Raw genomic sequence first — 22,805 nt, 5'->3', positions numbered from 1 at the left:
GTCAGGGCTTTTTTGCCTTTGCCCATTTGGTGGTTGCCTTACACTGGTGTGCCACCACATGCAGGCACGTCCGATCGCTGCTTCCAACAGAGGTAGTGATGGCATGAGTAGCAGTAGCAATGGCAGAGGCAAGCTTTTCATCGCTCCTCCTCTGTTGTCTCATAGCTGGAGACGAGCTTGAGCCTTGTGACGTTCATGTTTAGCTAGCTAACTGGCAGTTTTCAAGCGTGGCATCGGGTCTTCAAACCTTTCCCAATTTGGATTCTCTAGTAAGCGTGCTTTATATATATTTTCTCTAGTAAGCATGTAGTGTCGTGGCACAGGACTGGTATCCTAGATAAGAGAAGGCCCAACAAATGTAGTTGATATTGATAGATAAAGCTGATCAAAGCATCGGTGACCCGCTTTCTCCTCAGTGTAAGTTTCGCATGAACTGAGCAAAGAAGTCCACATATCTATCGAGGGCTGACACGGGGAACTATTGAGAAACTCGCCTGCCTCTCGTACATGTCCGGATCGAGCATACAGATCATTAAATGCCCAAGTTTCTCTCATCATTTGAAAATTGAAAATGCTCTTGACCCTTGTGTACAAGACTGGCACGGCTGCAAGCCGCAAGCAAACACAAGAATCTGGCTTTACACCCTCTTTTTGCATTTCTTCAAAAGCTTCTACAGGAGAGTTGGTGGTGGTCCATGCCTGGCCTACATACATGTCCACTAAAACATTTCCAGCAAAAGAATTTTCCCTGCTTAATTAGATTTGGGTGCATTTCTCGATTGTACCTGTGTTCGCACAGAAACGAATGTGATGACCTCCGGATGTACGCCATCTACCCACATCTGCTCCAAACACTGCAATGCTTCCATAGTCAGCATGCACCACATTCCTCGCAGGTATCCGCTTCTGGCTTCATGGCTACATAGACACGTTGATGACCTGTTTTTGAAAGCTCAATATGCATATCTTGGGCGGTTTCTGCATCTTTTGAGTAAAGCAAGGATGGTGAAGCTGCAAGGGTTCGAACACCCTTTCCGCCTGTAAATTCGGCCACAAAGCCTTAAGTTAAAGGCATCAGGAAGGCTTCCGCTGCAATCTACAAATGTGCAAATGTGCATGTGTGCCAATGCCTTCATCCGCCAGGTCCCTTCATCTCTGCATTTGCTAAGGAGGCCAGGTTCCCTGCATCTCTGCATTTGCAATAGAGAGGAAGCTCTGCCATGGCCCCTTCCTTGCATCTGCGATTGCTGCGCTCAAGGTATGTAGTTTGAAGAAGAAGAAAGGAAAAGGTGTAGGGGGGCGACGAATACGCGCTTTGTAAAGGAAGGAAAAGGTTGTTTGGAGGGCTGAGGTCTGTAGGAGCGGGGGCGGGAGGTTGATCGGGGGCTACACGAGGGCTGCGTTATCCCTCCACTGCCGGGAGAGGGGAGTCTTCGTCGCTCCGTTGCCGGCCTACACGCGGTCCCCCCCACTTCAAGGAAGGCAGACACCTCCCCCTACGAGGAGAAGCCGTGCCTCCACTCCAAGCTTGGAGACGGGCGCGCCACAGAATGTGCGGAATCCCCGGACCTGTCCGCCGCAGGCTCCTCCATCCGAGGACCCAGCCCAAACCCCTCCACTTCCGTGGATTACAGGCGACATTTCACCCGGGATGATTAGAATGACTGGCCCCTTGCACCCTATGAACCTTAGAGCTATGCAAAGTCGCCTCATATGTGGGATAATCATATGCTCCCAGTTCATCCCGCGTAAATGTGAATATGGTCCCCCCACGAATAAAGAAACCCTCAAGCATGAAGAACATAAAAAAGCATTTGCATTATCTACTCTTCGAAAAACTGGTATGCAAACCCTCGTGACATGCACATGGGGAGCCCCAAGAATTTCACACGCCTTTTGTTGCTCCTTTTGGGTCCTGGCAAGAGTTATCCATTACAAGTTTTCATCACACCATGATATGATATAGACTATTGCTCATCGATTTAGCAAAATCGCATATTTGAAGAAAGCGCCGATTGTACCACAAGATACCATCAAAATTGTGTTTGTTCATCATGGTTTCTTTATAAATGACCACTTTTAAAAGAGAGATTCACGCTTTTGTAATCGACTTTTGGCTAGTTGTTGTCCAACTTAAGCGATGCGAACTCTCGAATTTACTTCTGCTTTCCGTCCTAAAAGGAAGGTCAAAATGCGGCCACACTAATAGCACAACCTTAGACTTCCTTCTATGGTATACGATTGATTGTTAGCAAAATCAGGATAAGCACCTATCTTATTGCACTTTGCTTATAACAACATTCCAAGAGGACGGGCAATTAACACATATTGGAAATCTTGGCCTAGTCCTTGATACCTATAGAATATGTCCATATTATAGCCGACTCCTCTCTAAGGTGACTAAGTCAAGTCAAAGGATGCGAGCACAATACACTAATCGGTTGTATGCGCAATGAGTCCGTACCATCCCAAATAATATATTCGGGGTAAGAGTGCACTTAGAGGCACATAGCACAAACAAGGCACATGCTTGTATATATGTACCATCCCAAATAATATAACCGAGAGGAGGTGGTGGAAGTATAAATACGGGGTCTACCAATGATACAACATGGCCCACTCACAATGGGGGATTTGTCCCATCCAGCTTGTTTTGCATCACATAGGCTCATCTAATAATCTAGAGAAGGAGAAGTAGAAGCTACAAGAACTAGATTCTTTGATTTTAAACCTGGCTCTTTCTGTCCTATTTCTAGTTGCGTGCAATCTATTCAGTATCTCGCCTACTAGTGATTCATAATACGTGTTGGAATTAGGGTTCCAGGAAAACACACATAGCTTGGAGAAGACGGGTAATGCACCTCAATGTGCTTTGTGCCAGCATGAAAAACTGGGTTCCTCGCAATTATTAATATGCTTTGACTGTCAGTGTAGATAGTATTGGCAGTATCCTGTCCAACGCTTATATATCCCATGACACAAAAGACAAGATGCAAAAATTTCATCACCAAAACTGAGATCATGAACTATACATCTGTCATCCACAAATTTGACTATAAGTCCAAGTCTAGCAAGTGCAGATATAGAAAAAAGATTCTTCTTGATCCCAGGTACATAAAGTGCATCAACAAGAGTGAAAGAACTACCATTAGCAGCACTAAGCACAATCTTTCCAACCCCCTGAACAGGATAAGAGGCATTGTTGGCACAAGTGACTGAATTCCCATGAGGGACAGACTCAAGAGGGGTGAATAATTCACGATGTGAGGTAATGTGCTTTTAGCACCACTTTTGAAATACTACACATGTGAATCTGCAACAACTAACATCATGCATGCATGATGGACAACAGTATTGTAAGTGCACTTTGCACTAAAGGCCCATTCTGCATCAACATCAGCATCAGAGTCTCCTTTCACAGAAGACTCAACAATGGTTGCATTTGTAGTGGAACCAACATTTGCAGTGGAACCACCCTCTTTCTTCTTATCCTCTTTGGCCTTGAACTTAGGACACTGCTTTATCAAGTGATCATTACCTTTACAATAATGGCAACACATCTTCTTTTTGCCCTTATCACCAGAATTTCCACACGAATTGCTACCAGTAGAAGCATTAGGAACAGGTGATTTTCCACTCGTAGAAGAACCATAAGAAGTGGTTGCTTTGTTGCTACCACCCTTTCTTTAAGAAGCAATAAAAGCGTGTTCAACTACATGCGATCTACTCCTGCTTTTTTTGAAAATTGACTCTTGAAACAGCGATGTGCACAATGCATCAAACTTGACAACTTCAGAATTTCCTGGGGTCATAAGTCTCCAAGTACTAGCAAAAGTCTGGTAAGAATCTGGTAAGGCATCAAGAATAGTCTGCACAAGGGAATTGTCTGAAATGACTTCACCCGCAAAAATAAGTTTCTCATTGATATCCTTGACACCAGCAAGGAAAGTGTCCACATGCATAATCTTCAACTCCAGATCTTTATGTAGCAATGCACTATTAGCCTCATGGCAACTTGCATAAAGACCAAACAGATATTCCAAGCCTGTTTTGAAAATTTCGTTGAACGAATGTGAGGATTAATAGTGCACTTCACAGACAACGCAATCAATGCATGAGCCTGCACATCCTTTACATCCCAACGAGCTTGTTCTATCGTAGGCAAAACAACTCTTACAGCAAGACCTTCCACAACCTCAATATCGACTACATCCTCAGAACCAAGGCGTACAGCAATGCCCTGCACAATATTCCAAATGGCCCTTTGACACAAGAACATGTTCATCATCTAAGCCCACATAGGGTAATTGTTCCCATCCAATCTGTCCTCAGCAGCAAACATCTTGAACACATCTGTGTTGTTGTCAGCCATGGAAAATTCTTGCACTTGATGTGAAAATTTCCCGAAATGAGGAGAAACTGAGTGAGACCAGCACGTGCTATATAGCACAACCCGCAGTAGGCTATATGGGACAAAATGATAAAATTCCATGTGCAAACCTGACTGTAGTGGAAACGGAGGCTGAAATGAGCCCGAATAAAAAATATGAGCAGACTTAGATTTACGAGCTCTCCCAAAATTTTTGCTGAACTGCGAACGCTCACCAAAGCTCACTGAAATCGGAGAAAGTGAGCAGGCGTATGCTGGAGCTGCTCTGGTGACTAAGCTCGGGAGGACGCAACCTTCTCTAATACCAATTGTTGGAATTAGGGCTGCAAGAAAACACACACAGCTTGGAGAAGACGAAGGAAGCTCAAGGCACACAATAGAGAGTGTATTACTTAGGGTAAGCTAGATAGTCCTAGAGTGATGGGCATATATACAATGCACGAGGGAAAAAACCTCCTAGAGAGGGAAAAAATGCCCCGACGGTCCTAGTGTGTTCACATACAACACTACCACATGTATATGGTAACAATACCTACATATTTTTCATTTTTTCAACTTTTTAACTCAACATGTTTGACCAATTACTTTGCAACACTAGTAAACTAAAACTTGGCATCAATCAACACTAGAGGTGACCACTAGAAACATAGGAGGGGCATGATCCTTTATGATTATGTATCCTGGGGAAGAATTGTGCCACATCCTTGCCATACTTATAGATGATCATTCTCTTATTTTTGCACTTAGGCACTAGTCCAACGAACTCAGTAGCCAATGAGATGATCCATCATGTACATAAGGTAGTGCCCACCATGAAGCCCATTTACGTGCAGAGATATGTACTCTTGTTCGAGAAGAGGTATCGCATGGATTTTTATCCACTCACAATCGCCCGTATAAGCATCGGTATGCACGTCAAAATTTGCATCCGTATAGGCGTTGGTATATGTATCTAAATAATCATCAATATTATAAATTTTGATTTTTTTCAAAAAATTGGGTCTCCCTCAGTTTTAGCAATGCATATACCAATGCCTGCCAACAACATTGGTAATTTGGCATTGGTAATGAATTGATCTCTTATGGTGTTTTGAAAGTAAAAAATAGGTCAAATCAAGTGAATGTTGAAACCCTTTCATGGGGGAAATGACTCTGGACCTCATTTCTAGAAATATTTTGTCTTCTCCAATAATAGCTCTGGAAGCATCTACTTCTATGTGTACAAGACCGAAGCTGTTCGGGATGATGACTCTATGAGGTTGGGATGATGAGATAAATTTGAGGTGCGAGATGAGGATGAGGAGCAATCCACACTTCTTGCTAAAGAGAATGGTAGGTTGGGGGTCATTAAACTTGACAAGGCTGTTGTAGGATTGTTTGTTACTCTAGCAAACAAGCCTGCAACAAAGTCACCTACTGCTCCTATATTAGAGGTGCCTCCTATAGAATGTAAGTCTCAAGTGAAATGTGTTGTGTCCAAGAAGAGCAAGGGTGTAAAGGAGAAGAGTGGAAAGGATGATGAGGAATAGTGATGAGGATGGTGAGAAACACGACAATGATCATCATGATGATGGTGATTTAGATTTTGATGAAGAGTATGAATCTATTGAGAAGTCATCTGAGGAAGAGTAGATTAATCTCACCATGAAGAAGAGGCCTGCTCCCATACACTAATTGCCAATGCAAGCAAGAAAGCCAAGGTGTACACACCAACAAGAAAAGCTGAGCCTAAAACACCATACATTCCCGCTTCTACACCAAAGTAGCAATAGAGTGGCTAGAAGGATCAATCTACTAACAAGACACTTGAGAAGGAAAATATTAACACACATATATCTCCAAAGAAACTTGGTCCGTTTTTTTGCCAGCCATGTAGCACAAATTTCAACTTTGAGAGTGCTCTAATTGTTATGTCTCTATCATAGGAGAGGAAGTCTAGTCTATGACACCGTTGAGATGGATCTCCAGTGTTCGACTGGACGTAGTGTGAATCCTGACCTGTGTCACTGATCTTTTTTATAAAAGGAGGCTAAGGCCTCATTTGTAGTTATCAACCCCCGCTGTTGTGGTAGAGTACCAATGGTTATCCCGTGAGGCTAGGAGTGCATGATGTCACCTTGAGGAGGTGAGACCGGGTGGTATGGGATGCCCGATATTACAAATGCACGCCTATATCCTCAAACGTTGGCCCGCCTACATCCTCAAATGTTGGACCCAACAAGGGGTTTCTATTGGTGGAATTTTAATTCATGCTCCATGATATGAATAAGAGGTGAAAGGCAAATACCTAGTATGGTGTCTTGTTTTTTGATTCTTTTTTATGTTGTTCTCTTTGTATTTTGTGATTATTCAATCAATAATTTTTCTAAATTTATTTTGATTTAATGAATCAAAGTAGTGAAAAAGTGTTGGGAAGATTTCAAGAAACAAACCGTGGTATTGGAGCTTTTAAAAACGCTCCGAACTGTGTGTAGAATCAAAGAAGAGTGCTTCTTGTGGACAAATCAAATAACTTTGGCATGAATACTCTCAAGAAGATCGCTTTTGGAAGGCTCTCTCTTTGCTAAAGATGCAAGAACAACAAGCTTCCTCATCTCAATAGTTTCAATCATAAGAACGAGCAACCTATTTCAAAGAAAAGGATGCAAACAATTGAAGAAGATCAACAAAGACAATTCATGCATCACTCACACTCATAAGGAGCAATCACAAAGTGTTGAAAATCAGCCTCAAAGTCGATCAAAGAGCCTATAATCATCAATGAAACAAGGAATTTATCTCTCAATTGCTTCTATTCATCATTTTGGATTGTTCAAAGGCTTTGCATATTCAATGGAGGTCTCCGTGGAATTGTCTAGTTCATCCAACATACACAGATCTCATCTTATTCATTTTCTTACACTCTTTTTTTTCTTTTTTTGATTTTGACTCTTGCATAAATTTTGGATTTAAATCTATATTTTAACTTTTATTTTTCTTGAGTTAACCAATTATGACCACCCAAAATTCTCTTGTTATTGATCAAATCGTTGATGTGCTTATTGAAGAGCTTGAAAGGGAATGTGTTGCACATACTCTCTTTCAAAAAAATCTCAAGAAGTTACAAAAGCAGAGTTCCCACAAGTGCAATGATGAAAATGACAACAACGATAAGTGGCTTATCAAAGTGATTAATCATACTTTGGATGCTTAAATCAAGACAAAACAAAACAAGATCTCTAAAAAAACATTTACTCTTGTAGATTATGATAGAAGAAAGGATGCTCATGTACTTGTCTCTTGGTTGTCATCCTTGGATGAGTACCAAGAGAAAAGGATGATGGAAGAAAGGATACTCATGTGCTTCTCTCTTATTTTTCATCTTTGGGTGACTACTTTCGAGGAGAAAAGTTCAGTGAACAACACAAAAAGAAAGTGTCTAGCAAACCAAATGACAACACATGCTTCTCTTTGGTTGAATGTGGCTCGCAAAAAACACAAACAACCACAAACTTGGAAGAAATTTCAAAAAGAATGGTAATGAAGTACTTTCTCCCTTCTCAATACAAAAAGAGAGAGCTAGACATACTTGGAATACTCTTCAATATAGGACATGTAAATCTCCCTCACAATACACAGAGAGATTTTGGAAAATGAACAATACGTGAATGAGGTTTTTCCCTTTGAACATTGTAAAAGGTGATTGCTTTTTACTGTTGTCATGATCTTTTTGTCTTTGTTAGAGGGCCCGCTAACAAAGATGTCTTTGAGTTTCATAGATATTTGGATATGTGCATTGCACTTACCTTTTTTATTTCCTCTTTTTAGGATATTATGATGAGTAGTGGAAAGTTTCCTCTAAGGACTTTACTTGATTCATCAACAGATATCGTGTGGAGATCTGCCTTGTCTCCACACAAATTTTGAAGATTCCTAGTTTTTTATATTTTCCACAACTAAGGGTAGTCGTTTCCCTATCATGGTGGACTATTGATCATAATTACTACTTTTGGACATTTTATTAATTTTGCTTATGTTTTATTCTCAAAAGACATTCAAAAGAAGAAGAAGTCTAAATAGAAATCTTCTTCACCTACTATTCTTAGAGTTTAAGTGAAAAGCAACCACTTCTATTTTTGGATACATGTATGACAAGAGAAAGAGAATCCCAAAAAAATTGTGTCTTCGCGCACACCCCACTTTTTCAGTAGGAACCAGCTTCTTGGCTCTTCACGAGAAAGACGGGTGCTCTGAGAGCATCCTAACCAAAGAACATGATGTTTTATCCCCCTTTCAAAGGGCATACACTCTCTTAATTGAATGGTTCTTGCTCTCTTACCTTTCATACATATTTATCGTATTGTAATTCATGCTCCATGAGATGAACAAAGAGGCAGAAGGGAAATACCCAATCATATTGATTGATGGGGATGGTTGGTGCCTACAAAGTTGTGTTGAAAGTGTTGGAAATATTGCAGGAAGCCAACAAATTTTGTTTGTTTTTCAAATCCATTAGGGAAAATCTAGACTCTCAAAGGGGCCCCATAAGGGGCAACCTGGTGAAGTACATAAACGCTTTGTCAAAACCCTATCAACCAACATATCATTGGAAATATCTTAGAGAGTAGGTTCTAAATCCCTAAACCCCGGAAAATTTGGATTGATTTGTATAATCTATGGCCTCCCCACTAAAGATGAAATGTGGGACCCAGATTCCATTTATAAGACGGAGTTGTCACATCAAAAAATAGAATCTTCTAAATTATAAGGAATCTCATGGCATGCTATATATCAATGAATAGATCTCGATGAGTACATTCTAAATTTAAAAGGTCCAACAAGTTTTTATTTCATTTGTAAAAAATTTACCGTACGCCATTTTGGACAAGAGGTAGAAAGTCAAAGTCCCTATAGGCCCCATTTGAGAGTAAAATTCCCTAATGATTGAAACTATTTTTTACACAAAACTCAAAAAAATACCAATTTTTCTCATTGTGTAGTTGCAAGGAGCCCGGTTTTTCATGCTCGCACAAAGCACATTGAGGTGCATTGTCACTATGTCAGTCAGAGAGAGACTCTCAGCAAGAGAGATCAATTTGGCTTGTGTGCTAGCACATGATAACCTTGCAAATCTTTTCACAAAGGCATTGTCCCGTGAAAAATTCGAAGCTTTTTGCAAAGATTTGGGCTGACTCCCCTTTGTGGACTGATCATAACCTCACGGCATGGCACTTCCCTATACTCTATGTGCTAGCTCTTGTTCATCGCATCACTCCCAAGGGGGATTAGTTACTTTACATATGTGGTAGCGATGTGTGTGAACACTCTTAGGACTATGGGGGAATTTTTACCCTCACTAGGAGTTTTTTCCCCCCATGCATTGTATATACACCCATCACTCTAGGGCCAACTTATCTTTCATTGTTGTGAACTAAGAAATCCTACTCTTTGTTGTGTGCCTTGAGCTTCTTTGTCTTGTCCAAGCTGTGTGTGCTTCCTTGCAACCCCATTTCCAATAGGTTCTCACAAAGGGGATTTCCCTGCAAAAATGTTCAATCCAATTTGGCATCAGCATATCCATAATTAAAAACGTTGAAGAGGGAAAAACATGGAAAAAGAGACAAGGCCCTATGGCCTCGCTAACAATGAACGAAAAAAATATTTTTCTCTGATAAATATTCTCAAGTGTGCCTCAGGACATGGAGTGTCTGTCGTAGATGTCAAACTCAAGATTGAAAAAATACGTATGACTAGGCACACACTTTTCACAAATGGATTTCTAGGCAAAAGTTGGTGGGATAAGCGTCATCCTCAATTGGTGTTCAAAGTTTCAAAAGGTCTTGATCATTCAAGGGTGACAAGGTCCTAACAAGAAATAGTAAAATCTCTACATCACAATTTGGCGTAATTGTATGCAGATAACAAATATCCACCTGTGAACATATGAATGTAGAGGAGAGAGTTTGAAGGCTCTCATGATAAAGGCATGAGAAACCTTTCTTGAAAAGGAGCAAAGGTTGTTTACGAAATTACATGTGATTCTATAGAGTGGATGATTGTTCTTTGTTGAGTGAATGCATCATGTCAAGCAATCCCATGTCAATACATCTTCAAAGGCAATAAAATGAAGGACAATTACATTGAAGATTGAGAACTAGGAGAAACCATGGCAATGCAAAGAAAATCATGGATGACAGATGAAATTCTCCAAGCATGGCTAAATCACTTCAAAAGTGCATCCATGTAAGAGATGGGCTTTGAAAATTGACATTTGTTGATATTAGATGGGCTAGTAGTTTATGGAGGACTAGTTTTTGGTCGTGGCAAGGTACATGTGGAGTACACGTGAAGCCTTCTTTCCTATGCAAACATATAAAAAAGGAAGCCCCCATCACAATACCAAAAGTGAATACACAAGTTACAATAGAAAGGAAGAGATTAACCAGCCTTGAAGCGACAAAATCTCCCATCCTAAAGAAGTTCTTATCCAGCCTTGAAGACAAAAAACCTCATGTTCAAAAGGAGAAGTTGTCATTCAAGGAGTACGAGCATTTCCTTCTAGACATTCAAGACAATTGTCCCTTAAAGAAGTAGGTTTCTGATTATTACCCTATTCATTTCAATTCACATGTATTTTCAATCATGTTATCCATCTTTTTTAGATTCTCATCATGTTTATCACCCTTTTTTAAAGATTCATGTGTATGTTCCATCATGTGAATGATCTTTGTAGGAATAGAAACAAGTTTTGGTTATGTAGTCCATCAAGTTCATGTGTAAACCTAATCTAATAGAAGCCATTGAATTCCTATTCACAAGAGAAGATTAGGGAATGAAACTATAAACCCATCTTTGAGCATCGTGAATCGATTGAGGAAACATGAAGCCAAATTCAAGCACAAGGCCCATGAGCACACTTGGGGCCAAAGCTATGATCGTATTCTCAAGCATAGGATTTGCAAGCGAGTTGCGAGCATAACTATGGATGAAAGCATGAATCTTTGCTCAAGGATAGCAACCGTGAGCATATTTGGAGATGAAAACATGAATCCAGCTTCAAGTACAAGACCTGTCACATCTAAAAAATAAGCAGGAATACTTGATCTACTTCATGTTCCAAGTTTGTGTGCACCAACCTCAATGATAAGCAATTGTAGACTACATCAATAGCATGGTTCTCACATTAGCCCAATATGTGGAGAGCATAAAGGCTTAACCTACAAATAAAGAGGATATTGTAAAGGAAAAAGAAGAGTGCAAACTAGAGAAGAAGAAGAAGAGACTCCAAGTTCCCTTGCTGAGAAGGAGTAAAGACAAATAAAAGATTGCAGCACAAGCAAATAAAACACCCTATTTGTGCAAAAACTAGCAAGTTGAGCACTTGTTTTGATACAGAAGATGAGGGTGATCTTATAGCTCTTCTCAATTTCAAAGGAATTTTTATGCCTATACCGATGCCACCTGCAAAACAAACCTACGGGTTTATTTTTGCATTTTTGCCCCATTTTTCTCTTCTCCTCCTTGATCCTCCATCATAAAATCTAATATCAAACCAACACAAATGATTTTCTCATATTAAACTGATCATTTAATGTGTGAGAATAAACGGGAAGAAAAAGGGTTAGAATATGGAAATGTGCTCATGGATCTATCTCAACACAGAGCCAAGGTTCAAGGGGTCCAAATGAGAGATGGTCTGCCAAAGAGCAAGGCTAGCTAATGGAGCTAAAAGACCTTAGGGTTAGCTTCATTAAAGACCTCCAAAGGTTAGTGTTAAAATTACTTTGACCTTAGGCAACCCTCAAGCTAGGGTTGTGCTTGAGGGGAGAACTCGGCCCAAAATTGAGGTGCTTGTCGTGCTTGCTGACTAAGGTGATTGAGGTGCTTAATGACTAAGGTGCTAAGGTTTTCCATGACTAAGGTGCTTAAGGGGTTCAAGGTGTTCCCAAAAATCAAAGAAGCTTCCTACTCAAGGGGGAGCCCTCATTGGAGGAGCATGAGAGAGAACACACACACCCTCACACAAGGCAAGCTTGGTCTAAAGTAGCAACAAGGACTCTTGTTAAGTTCCTATCCATGTTGCCCTCATGGTGTGCCTAAAGCCTATTGGTTGGCCTCTCAAGGAGTCCAATGATAATTTAGCTAATTTAATTAATTGTTTATGCATTTATGAGGTCCTCTCCTTTAAAGGGGAAAGGGGGACACTTGTCCCAAGGCTAGCATGGTTGCTCGATTGAACTAAAGCATGTGATTAACTAAGCTTGTAGGGGTCCAATCAATTTCTCTCATGAGCTAGAAGGGAGGGTTGACCAAGGAAGCTAGGGGCTAGCTTGGGGTGTATACTCTCCCACACACACACACACACTCTCTCTCTCATTGTGTGAGGTGCAAAGTGCAAGAGCTCCATCTCCTTCTCTAAGATTGTTGAGAAGTTGAGAGCCTACACCAACACTCTTGGCTATGGAATGAAAATCCAACCAAGAGCCATGCTTCAATGCTTAAGATTGACATCTTCTCCATCTTCATTACTATGCTACTATGCTATGCTAAGCACGAAGAGTGATGATAAGTGAGGAACTATTTCTTGCTCCTATGAATCCTTCTTCTTCCTCTTCCCTAACCTCATTCCCCGCTAGCTCTCTCCACCTTGGAAGGTGTTTGAGGCCTTGGGAGGACTGAGGCCGAGGATGGTTAATGATTTTACAAGATTATGTTATGTTCGTGATGCATGAAAAGATTTCTATCTTCATTGCATCACCTAGGTCACAAGGAACACAAAGATTGTATTGTACCAAGTCTCTCTTGATGGGAGAATCTATAATACAAAATCCTACTGGAGGGCGGACTGCCGGCTCCACATAAATCCGGTCCTCAACTATTGTTTATGTTCTCTAATTCTCTCTTCTACAAAAGTATTGTTCATGCCAAGTTAATTAAATCTAATGGTTATGTTGCTACCACTAATTAAGTTCACCCTCTATGTTCTCATATTTGTCTCATGAAAATGCTCACTCTAATTCTCTTAATTCCGCTATTCTCAAAGTTCATAGGCCATTTCCATTATAATGGTATCAAAGCTATTGGTTTCTCTTTTCTTGCTTAAGAAGAGAGGTCCTTAAGTTGTCCATGAAAGGTTGGACATGTTCATTGCAATAGGGTAAGTGGGACAAGGATCTATTATCTTGGTTGAGAAGGACTAACTTGGGATACACCATTGGGAACTATAGTCTTAATAATGGAGTCTCTCAGGGCTTGCCTTTGGCTTAACCATTATTGAGCTATGGGCAAGCTCAACAAGAACCATAATCAATCAAGCAATGTTAGACCGTCTCCACTAGTCTTTGCAATCAATAGTGTCTAAACCACGGGTATGGTTGCTTGAGAAATTATTTTCAAAGGTAAAGAAGAGTAGTGAATAAGTTTTATGAGGGTACCAAAGCACACAATAATTTATACATAAGTTTAATTAGCATGGCTGACAATAACCAATAGAGTAGAATGAATATTGATGACTTTGATTTTTCACATGAAGGTGCTAATGATGATGCCCCCATGTTTGTTAATTATCGTTTTAGGTTGCAACAAGCTATGGGCAACCTTGCTTTGCAAGCCGAAGTTACTCAACAATGTCGTGCTTATGGGATTTCCCTTCCTCTCCAAGAGGAGAGAGAGATTAGGAGGACTCTTGAAGAGACCCCCAAAAGAAGATTCTCTCCCATAAGAGAGGAATCAAAAGAACAAGAAATAAGTGAATCCCTAAGTTCCTCTGAAAATGTGGCTCCATGAAGATGAAAGTCTAGATGATCTTTGTTAGAAGCTGGACACACCCCACGGCATCTAACTACTCGGCGGACTATTATTTTTGTAATTATTCATTCATTGAGGAAAACCCGATTTTTCACCTTGTAAATATTGGGACTTACAGAAGTTTCCAGATTGTATCCCAGTTTTGATAGTTAGATTGAGTAGATGGTTGATTTTGGAACTTTAGGGTTTGAGAAGTTGTAAGGTATATATACCACTTTTTGACCTTAATGAAAAAACTCGCGTGCCAGAGCCTTTTTGCTATGCATAACCCTTTGCAACAAGTCGAGCCTTATGGCGATCGATCTCACCATCCGGCTTTCGTTTCAACTTGTAAACCCACTGTGTACCAATGACCTTTTTTCTAGGAGGCAAACCACATAAAGTCCATCTGTCATTTTCCATAAGTGCATCATATTCCGATTGCGTGGCAGCCATCCAATTTTTTGAATTCTGTGCTTCATCAAAAGACAGAGGTTACTCAATAGCATGTAAGCTAGACACAGCCAAGGCATAACAATCTGATGCATAAAATGCAGGGCCAGAGCCTGAACGAGTACGACTAGACAAAGGTGCATCCAATTTACTGTCACGCAATGTATGCACCAGACATTTTGACATACCTCTAGGCTGCTCATTTTCAACCCTTTTCTCATCAAGTACATAATGTATATTTGCATCAGTAATAGGTTGATATGTAACAGTTTTAAAAACCCCCATAGGTTGTACATTTGCCTCATTGGAATTTACATTCAAACTTCCACCACTGAAAAGAGGCAACAAAGTGTCATAAATGTCCTGTGAGCTTACATTATTGTCTCTAGTACATGACAGCAAGGGATGAACAGAATCTTCCACAAACACTACATCCCGTGAAAACAAAATACGCTTTGTTTGCGGATGATATAACCTGTAACCTTTGCTTTCAGCACTATAACCAACAAAAATACATTTGACAGCCTTATCATCCAATTTTCTGTGTTGTGCTTGTGGCACAAAAGCATATGCCAAACAACCAAAAACACGCATGTGCTCAATAGAAGGCTTTCTATGATGCCATGCTTCATATGGAGTAATAGATTGCAAAGCTTTTGTAGGACACCTAATAAGTACATAAGTGGCACACATGATGTCCTCAAGCCAAAAAGAAGGCGGAAAAGCTTGACTTTTGACCATACATCGTGCCATTTCCCTAAGTGACCTGTTTTTCCTCTCAGCAACACCATTTGGATGAGGCGTATAAGGCACTGTACATTGGTGTTTTATTCCACGACTAGCTAGAAATGCATTGAGTTCATGAGACATATACTCCCCCCCTCGATCGGAATGGAGGGTGCCCATAGTACATTTCGAGACATTTTCAGCCATAGCCAGGAATTGTTTGAAGCACATAAAAACTTTGGACTTCGCATTAAGCGGAAATACCCATGCATGCTTGGAGTAATCATCAATGAAAGTCATGAAGTAAAGGTAATTGCCCAAGGGCGGAGTTTGCATGGGCCCACCAACATCACTATGCACAAGCTGCAATCTGCATGTGGCCCTAATTGAACCATCCTTTGGAAACTTCGAACGCTGCATCTTACTCAAAATACAGCCTTCACAAACATGTTTGACAGGTTTCAAGAGGCGGCAAAGAAGGAACCATTTCAGATTTTTGCAAACGCAGCAAACTGACAAAATTCAGATGAAGAAAACATGCATGCCAAAGTTTTGCATCTGAAATAGCCCTTGAATTTGCAACTGCATTTGCAAAATTTTGTCCACACTTGTCATACAAAGTGAGCTTATACAGCCCATGACACAAAAGACCAGAGGCAAAAATTTCATGAACTATACATCCGTCATCCACAAATTTGACTATAAGTCCAAGTCTAGCAAGTGCAGATACAGACAAAAGATTCTTCTTGATCCTAGGTACATAAAGTGCAAGAAAGAACTACCATTAGCAGCAGTAAGCACAATCTTTCCAACCCCCTGAACCGGATAAGAGGCATTGTTGGCACAGGTGACTGAATTCCCATGAGGGACAGACTCGAGAGAGGTAAAAAATTCACGATGTGAGATAATGTACTTTTTGCACCACTTTCGAAATACTACACATGTGAATCTGCAACAACTAACATGCATGCATCATGGACAACAGTATTGTAAGTGCACTTTGTACTAACGGCCCATTCTGCATCAACATCAGCATCACAGTCTCCTTTCATAGAAGAATCAACAATGGTTGCATTTATAGTGGAACCAGCATTTGCAGTGGAACCACCCTCTTTCTTCTTAGCCTCTTTGGCCTTCAACTTAGGACACTGCTTTATCAAGTGATCATTAGCTTTACAATAATGGCAACGCATCTTCTTTTTGCCCTTATCACCAGAATTTCCACACGAATTGCTGCCAATAGAAGCATTAGGAACGGGTGATTTTCCACTCGTAGAAGAACCATTAGAAGTGGTTGCATTGTTGCTACCGCCCTTTCTTTAAGAAGCAATAAAAGCCTGTTCAACTCCACGCTGTCTACTCCTATTTTTTCTGGAAATTAACTCTTGCAACAGCAATGTGCACAATGCATCGAACTTGACAACTTCAGGATTTCCTTGGGTCATAAGTCTCCAAGTACTAGCAAAAGTCTCGTAAGAATCTGGTAAGGCATCAAGAATAGTCTGCACAAGGGAACTGTCTGAAATGACTTCACCTACGGAAATAAGTTGCTCGTTGATATCCTTGAAACCAGCAAGGAAAGTGTCCACATGCAATAATCTTTGACTCCAGCTCTTTACGCATCAATGAAATATTAGCCTCATTGCGACTTGCATAAAGACCAACCAAAATATTCCAAGCATGTTCTAGAAATTTCGTTGAACGAATGTGAGGAGTAATAGTGCATTTCACAGACAACGCAATCAATGCATGAGCCTGCACATCCTTTACATCCCAACGAGCTTGTTCTATCGTAGGCAAAACAACTCTTACAACAGCTATCCTTGCAGCAAGACCTGCCACATCCTAAGAACCAAGGCGTACATCAATTCCTTGCACAATATTTCAAATGGACCTTTGACACAAGGACATGTTCATCATGTAAGCCCACATAGGGTAATTGTTCCCATCCAATCTGTCCTCAACAGCAAACATCTTGAACACATCTGTGTTGTTGTCAGCCATGGAAAATGCCTGCACTTGATGTAAAAATTGCCCGAAATTAGGAGAAACTGAGTGAGACTAGCACATGTTATATAGCACAACCCGCAGTAGACTATATGGGACCTGTTATACAGTATTTGGCACTGACAAAAATTATGCACAAAATGATAAAATTCCCTGTGCAAACCTAACTGTAGTAGAAACGGAGGCTGAAATGAGCCTGAATCAAAAATCTGAGCAGACTTAGCTTTACGAGCTATCCCAAAATTTTTGTGGAATTGTGAACGCTCACCAAAGCTCACTGAAATCGGAGAAAGTGAGCAGGCATATGCTGGAGCCGCTGGCGACTAAGCTCAGGAGGACGCAACCTTCTCTGATACCAATTGTTGAAATTAGGACTGCAGGAAAACACACACAGCTTGGAGAAGACAAAGGAAGCTCAAGGCACACAATAGAGAGTGTATTAGTTAGTGTAAGATAGATAGTCCTAGAGTGATAGGCGTATATACAATGCACGAGGAAAAAAACCTCCTAGAGAGGGAAAAATGCCCCGGCAGTCCTAGTGTGTTCACACACATCACTACCACATGTATATGGTAACAATACCTACATATTTTCCATTTTTGCAACTTTTTAAATCAACATGTTTGACCAATTACTTTGCAACACTAGTAAACTAAAATTTGGCACCAATCAACACTAGAGGTGACCACTAGAAACATAGGAGGGGCGTGATCCTTTATGATTATGTATCTTGGGGAAGAATTGTGCCACATCCTTGCCATACTTATAGATGATCATTCTCTTATTTTTCCACTTAGGCACTAGTCCAATGAACTCAGTAGCCAATGAGATGATCCATCATGTACATAAGGTAGTGCCCACCATGAAGCCCATTTACGTGCAGAGATATGTACTCTTGTTCGAGAAGAGGTATCGCATGGATTTTTATCCACTCAAAATCGTCCGTATAAGCATCGGTATGCACGTCAAAATTTGCATCCGTATAGGCGTTGGTATATGTATCTAAAGAAGCATCAATATTATAAATTTTGAATTTTTTCAAAAAATTGGGTCTCCCTTTTGGACCTCATTTTCTATAAATATTTTGTGTTCTCCCATAATATCTCTGGAAGCATCTACTTCTATGTGTACAAGTCCGAAGCTGTTAGGGATGATGACTCTATGAGGTTCGGATGATGAGTTGAATTTGAGATGCGAGATGAGGATGAGGAGGAATCCACACTTCTTGCTAAAGAGAATGGTAGGTTGGGGGTAAACTTGACAAGGCTGTTGTAGGCTTGTTTGCTACTCTAGCAAACAAGCCTGCAGCAAAATCCCCTACTGCTCCCATATTAGAGGTGCCTCCTATAGAATGTAAGTCTAAAGTGAAATGTGTTGTGTCTAAGAAGAGCAAGGGTGTAAAGGAGAAGAGTAGAGAGGATGATGAGGAATAGTGATGAGGATGGTGAGAAACACAACAATGATGAGCATGATGATGGTGATTTAGATTTTGATGAAGAGTATGACTCTATTGAGGAAGAGTAGATTAACCTCACCATGAAGAAGAGGCCTGCTCCCATACACTTATTGCCAAATCAAGAAAGAAAGCCAAGGTGTACACACCAACAAGAAAGGCTGAGCCTAAAACTCCATACATTCCCGCTTCTACACCAAGGTAGAAATAGAGTGGCTAGAAGGATCAATCTACTAACAAGACACTTGAGAAGGAAAATATTAACACACATATATCTCCAAAGAAACTAGGTCTATTTTTTTGCCAGCCATGTAGAAAAAATTCAAGTTTGAGAGTGCTCTAATTGTTATGTCTCTATCATAGGAGAGGAAGTCTAGTCTATGACACCGTTGAGATGGATCTCCAGTGTCCGACTGGACGTAGTGTGAATCGTGACCTGTGTGACTGAACTTTTTTTATAAAAGGAGGCTAAGGCCTCATTTGTAGTTATCAACCCCCGTTCTTGTGGTAGAGTACCAATGGTTAACCTGTGAGGCTAGGAGTGCATGAGGTCACCTTGAGGGGCTGAGACCGGGTGGTATGGGATGCCCGATATTACAAATGCACGCCTACATCCTCAAACGTTGGCCTACCTACATCCTCAAATGTTGGCCCCAACAAGAGGTTGCTATTGGTGGAATTGTAATTCATGCTCCATGATATGAATAAAGAGGTGAAAGGCAAATACCTAGTATGGTGTCTTGTTTTTTGATTCTTGTTTATATTGTTCTCTTTGTATTTTGTGATTATTCAATCAATAATTTTCCTAAATTTATTTTGATTTAATGAATCAAAGTAGTGAAAAAGTGTTGGGAAAATTTCAAGAAGCAAACAGTGGTCTTGGAGCTTTTAAAAACGCTCTGAACAGTGTGTAGAATCAAAGAAGAGTGCTTCTTGTGGACAAATAAAATAACTATGGCATGAATACTGTCAAGAAGATCACTTTTGGAAGGCTCTCTCTTTGCTAAAGATGCAAGACAACAGTCTTCCTCATCTCAATAGTTTCAATCATAAGTATGAGCAACATATTTCAAAGAAAAGGATGCAAACAATTGAAGAAGATCAACAAAGGCAATTCATGCATCACTCACACTCATAAGGAGCAATCACAAAGTGTTGAAAATCAGCCTCAAAGTCAATCAAAGTGCCTATTATCATCAATGAAACAAGAAAATTCTCTCTCAATTGCTTCTATTCATCATTTTGGATTGTTCAAAGGCTTTGCATATGCAATGGAGGTCTCCTTGGAAATTTTCTAGTTCATCCAACATACACAGATCTCATCTTATTCATTTTCTTATATTCTTTTTTTTCTTCTTGTAATTTTGACTCTTGCATAAATTTTGGATTTAAATCTATATTTTAACTTTTATTTTTCTTGAGTTAACCAATTATGACCACCCAAAATTCTCTTGTTATGGATCAAATCATTGATGTGTTTATTGAAGTGTCTAAAAAGTAATGTGTTGCACATACTCTCTTTCAAAAAAATCTCAAGAAGTTACAAAAGCAGAGTTCCCACAAGTGCAATGATGAAAATTACAACAAAGATAAGTGGCTTATCAAAGTGACCAATCATACTTTGGATGCTCAAATAAAGACAAAATTAACAAAAGAAGATCTCTAAAAAAACATTTACTCTTGTAAATTATGATAGAAGAAAGGATGCTCATTTACTTGTCTCCTAGTTGTCATCCTTGGATGAGTACCAAGAGAAATTATGATAGAAGAAAGGATGCTCATGTACTTGTCTCATGGTTGTCATCCTTGGATGAGTACCAAGAGAAAAGGATGATGGCAGAAAGGATGCTCATGTGCTTCTCTCTTATTTTTCATCCTTGGGTGACTACTTTCAAGGAGAAAAGTTCAGTGAATAACACAAAAATCAAGTGTCTAGCAAACCAAATGACAAAACATGCTTCTCTTTGGTTGAATGTGGCTCGCAAAAAACACAAACAACCACAAACTTGGACGAAATTTCAAAAAGAATGGTAATGAAGTACTTTCTCCCTTCTCAATACAAAAAGAGAGAGCTAGACATACTTAGGATACTCTTCAATATAGGACATGTAAATATCCCTCACAATACACAGAGAGATTTTGGCAAATGAGCAATACTTGAATGAGGTATTGCTCATTCAAGTAAAAGGTGATTGCTTTTCATTGTTGTCATGATCTTTTTGTCTTTGTTAGAGGGCCCGCTAACAAAGATGTCTTTGAGTTTCATAGATATTTGGATATGTGCATTGCACTTACCTTTTTTATTTCCTCTTTTTAGGATATTATGATGAGTAGTGGAAAGTTTCCTCTAAGGACAAGGTCCTAAGAAGAAATAGTAAAATCTCTACATCACAATTTGGCATAATTGTATGCAGATAACAAATATCCACCTTTCAACATATGAATGTAGAGGAGAGAGTTTGAAGGCTCGCATGAGAAACCTTGCATGAAAAGGAGGAAAGGTTGTTTACAAAATTACATGTGATTCTAAAGAGTGGATGATTGTTCTTTGTTGAGTGAATGCATCAGGTCAAGCAATCCCATGTTAATACATCTTCAAAGGCAATAAAATGAAGGACAATTACATTGAAAATTGAGAACTAGGAGAAACCATGGCAATGCAAAGAAAATCATGGATGACAGATGAACTTCTCCAAGCATGGCTAAATCACTTCAAAAGTGCATCCATGTAAGAGATGGGCTTTGAAAAATGACATTTGTTGATATTAGATGGGCTAGTAGTTATAAGTCGCTAGAGGTGGTTGTGAGCGCTTGTGATGTTAGCATCCACATTGTAACTTTGCATGCACACACATCTCATAAGCTCCATCATTTGGATGTATCTATTTTAAAATCCCTAAAGGTACACTTCCACAAAGAAGGGGCATATGGTATCAAAGAATAACACATTCTCAAGCCAATAAGAGTGAGCTAGGCTCCATTGCAACGAAAGCTTTGAAGTCATCTTGAACAAAATCAAAGATGAAATTGTGATTTAAAGCAACTGGAATATGGCCGCACAACCCAGATGTAGTGAAATATGTTTACTGGTATGCCATGCAATCACATTGCAATTGTTGAGGAAGCAAATATTCTGAATGATTTAGGTGTCTCTCTAGAAAACTAGGACACAACCAATTACAATGATGAAGACATATCTCAAGTACCAAATAATCCACCAAAATCGGTTATGGAAGGTGAGACAATTCATGTCTTAACTCAATGGTAGAAACCCAACAAGAAGTTAACAATGCCACCAACAACTTTTCAAAATTTTCAAACAAAGGCAAGAGTATTAGAAAATGGAGGCATTGATTTGAAAGAGTGAAGATTAGGGAATGAAACCATAAACCCATTTGCAAGCATTGTGAACAAATTGAGGAAACATGAACCCAAATTCAAGAAGAATTCCCATGAGTACGTTTGGGGCCAAAACTATGAGCGTATCCTCAAGCATAGGAGTTGCAAGAAAATTTGTGGATGAAAGCATGAATCTTTGCTCAAGGATAGTAAGTATGAGCATATTTTGAGATGAAAACGTGAATCCATCTTCAAGTGCAAGACCTGTCACATGTCAAGAATAAGCAAGAATAATTTGATCTACTTCATGCTCCAATGACACACGTTTGTGTGCGCCAACCTCAATGAGAAGCCCAATATGTGGACAGCATGAAGGCTAAACTTTCAAAGAAAGAGGAGATTGTAAACGCAAAAGAAGAGTTCAAACTAGAGAAGGAGAAGAAGAGACTGCATTCCCTTGTTGAGAAGGAGGAGACAAGATGGCATATCCATGCAAAAACCAACAAGTTGAGCAACTATTGATATTACAACTCTCCTCAATTTCAAAGAAATATTAATTAATGGTAGCTCTAGGCTTAGAAGCTAGTGTGAGTGGGTCAAAATCCATGTGATGCTCTTCTCCAAGAAACATACATTTCTCTGCATGCAAAGGGGCTTCATGGTAGGCACTAC

At 39.9% G+C, this 22,805-nt stretch overlaps 1 non-coding gene and 2 pseudogenes across 1 annotated transcript; 2 read left to right on the top strand and 1 right to left on the bottom strand.

The window, feature by feature from the left end:
• Window positions 1-1,341: 1,341 nt before the first annotated feature.
• LOC147439100 (signal recognition particle RNA) lies at window positions 1,342-1,651 on the bottom strand. The gene has a single exon (XR_015184683.1).
• A 3,793-nt stretch (window positions 1,652-5,444) lies between these two features.
• On the top strand, window positions 5,445-6,315 carry LOC147439099 (uncharacterized; annotated as a pseudogene).
• Window positions 6,316-18,400: 12,085 nt separating this feature from the next.
• Window positions 18,401-19,171, top strand: LOC147439098 (uncharacterized; annotated as a pseudogene).
• The last annotated feature ends 3,634 nt before the right edge of the window (window positions 19,172-22,805 follow it).

This window comes from Adiantum capillus-veneris, chromosome 16 (assembly GCF_014529385.1).
Source record: "Adiantum capillus-veneris isolate H3 chromosome 16, ASM1452938v2, whole genome shotgun sequence".
Taxonomy (NCBI): Eukaryota; Viridiplantae; Streptophyta; class Polypodiopsida; order Polypodiales; family Pteridaceae; genus Adiantum; species Adiantum capillus-veneris.
The sequence above is the reverse complement of the archived record's forward strand: the minus strand, read 5'-3'. Positions and strand labels throughout refer to the sequence as shown.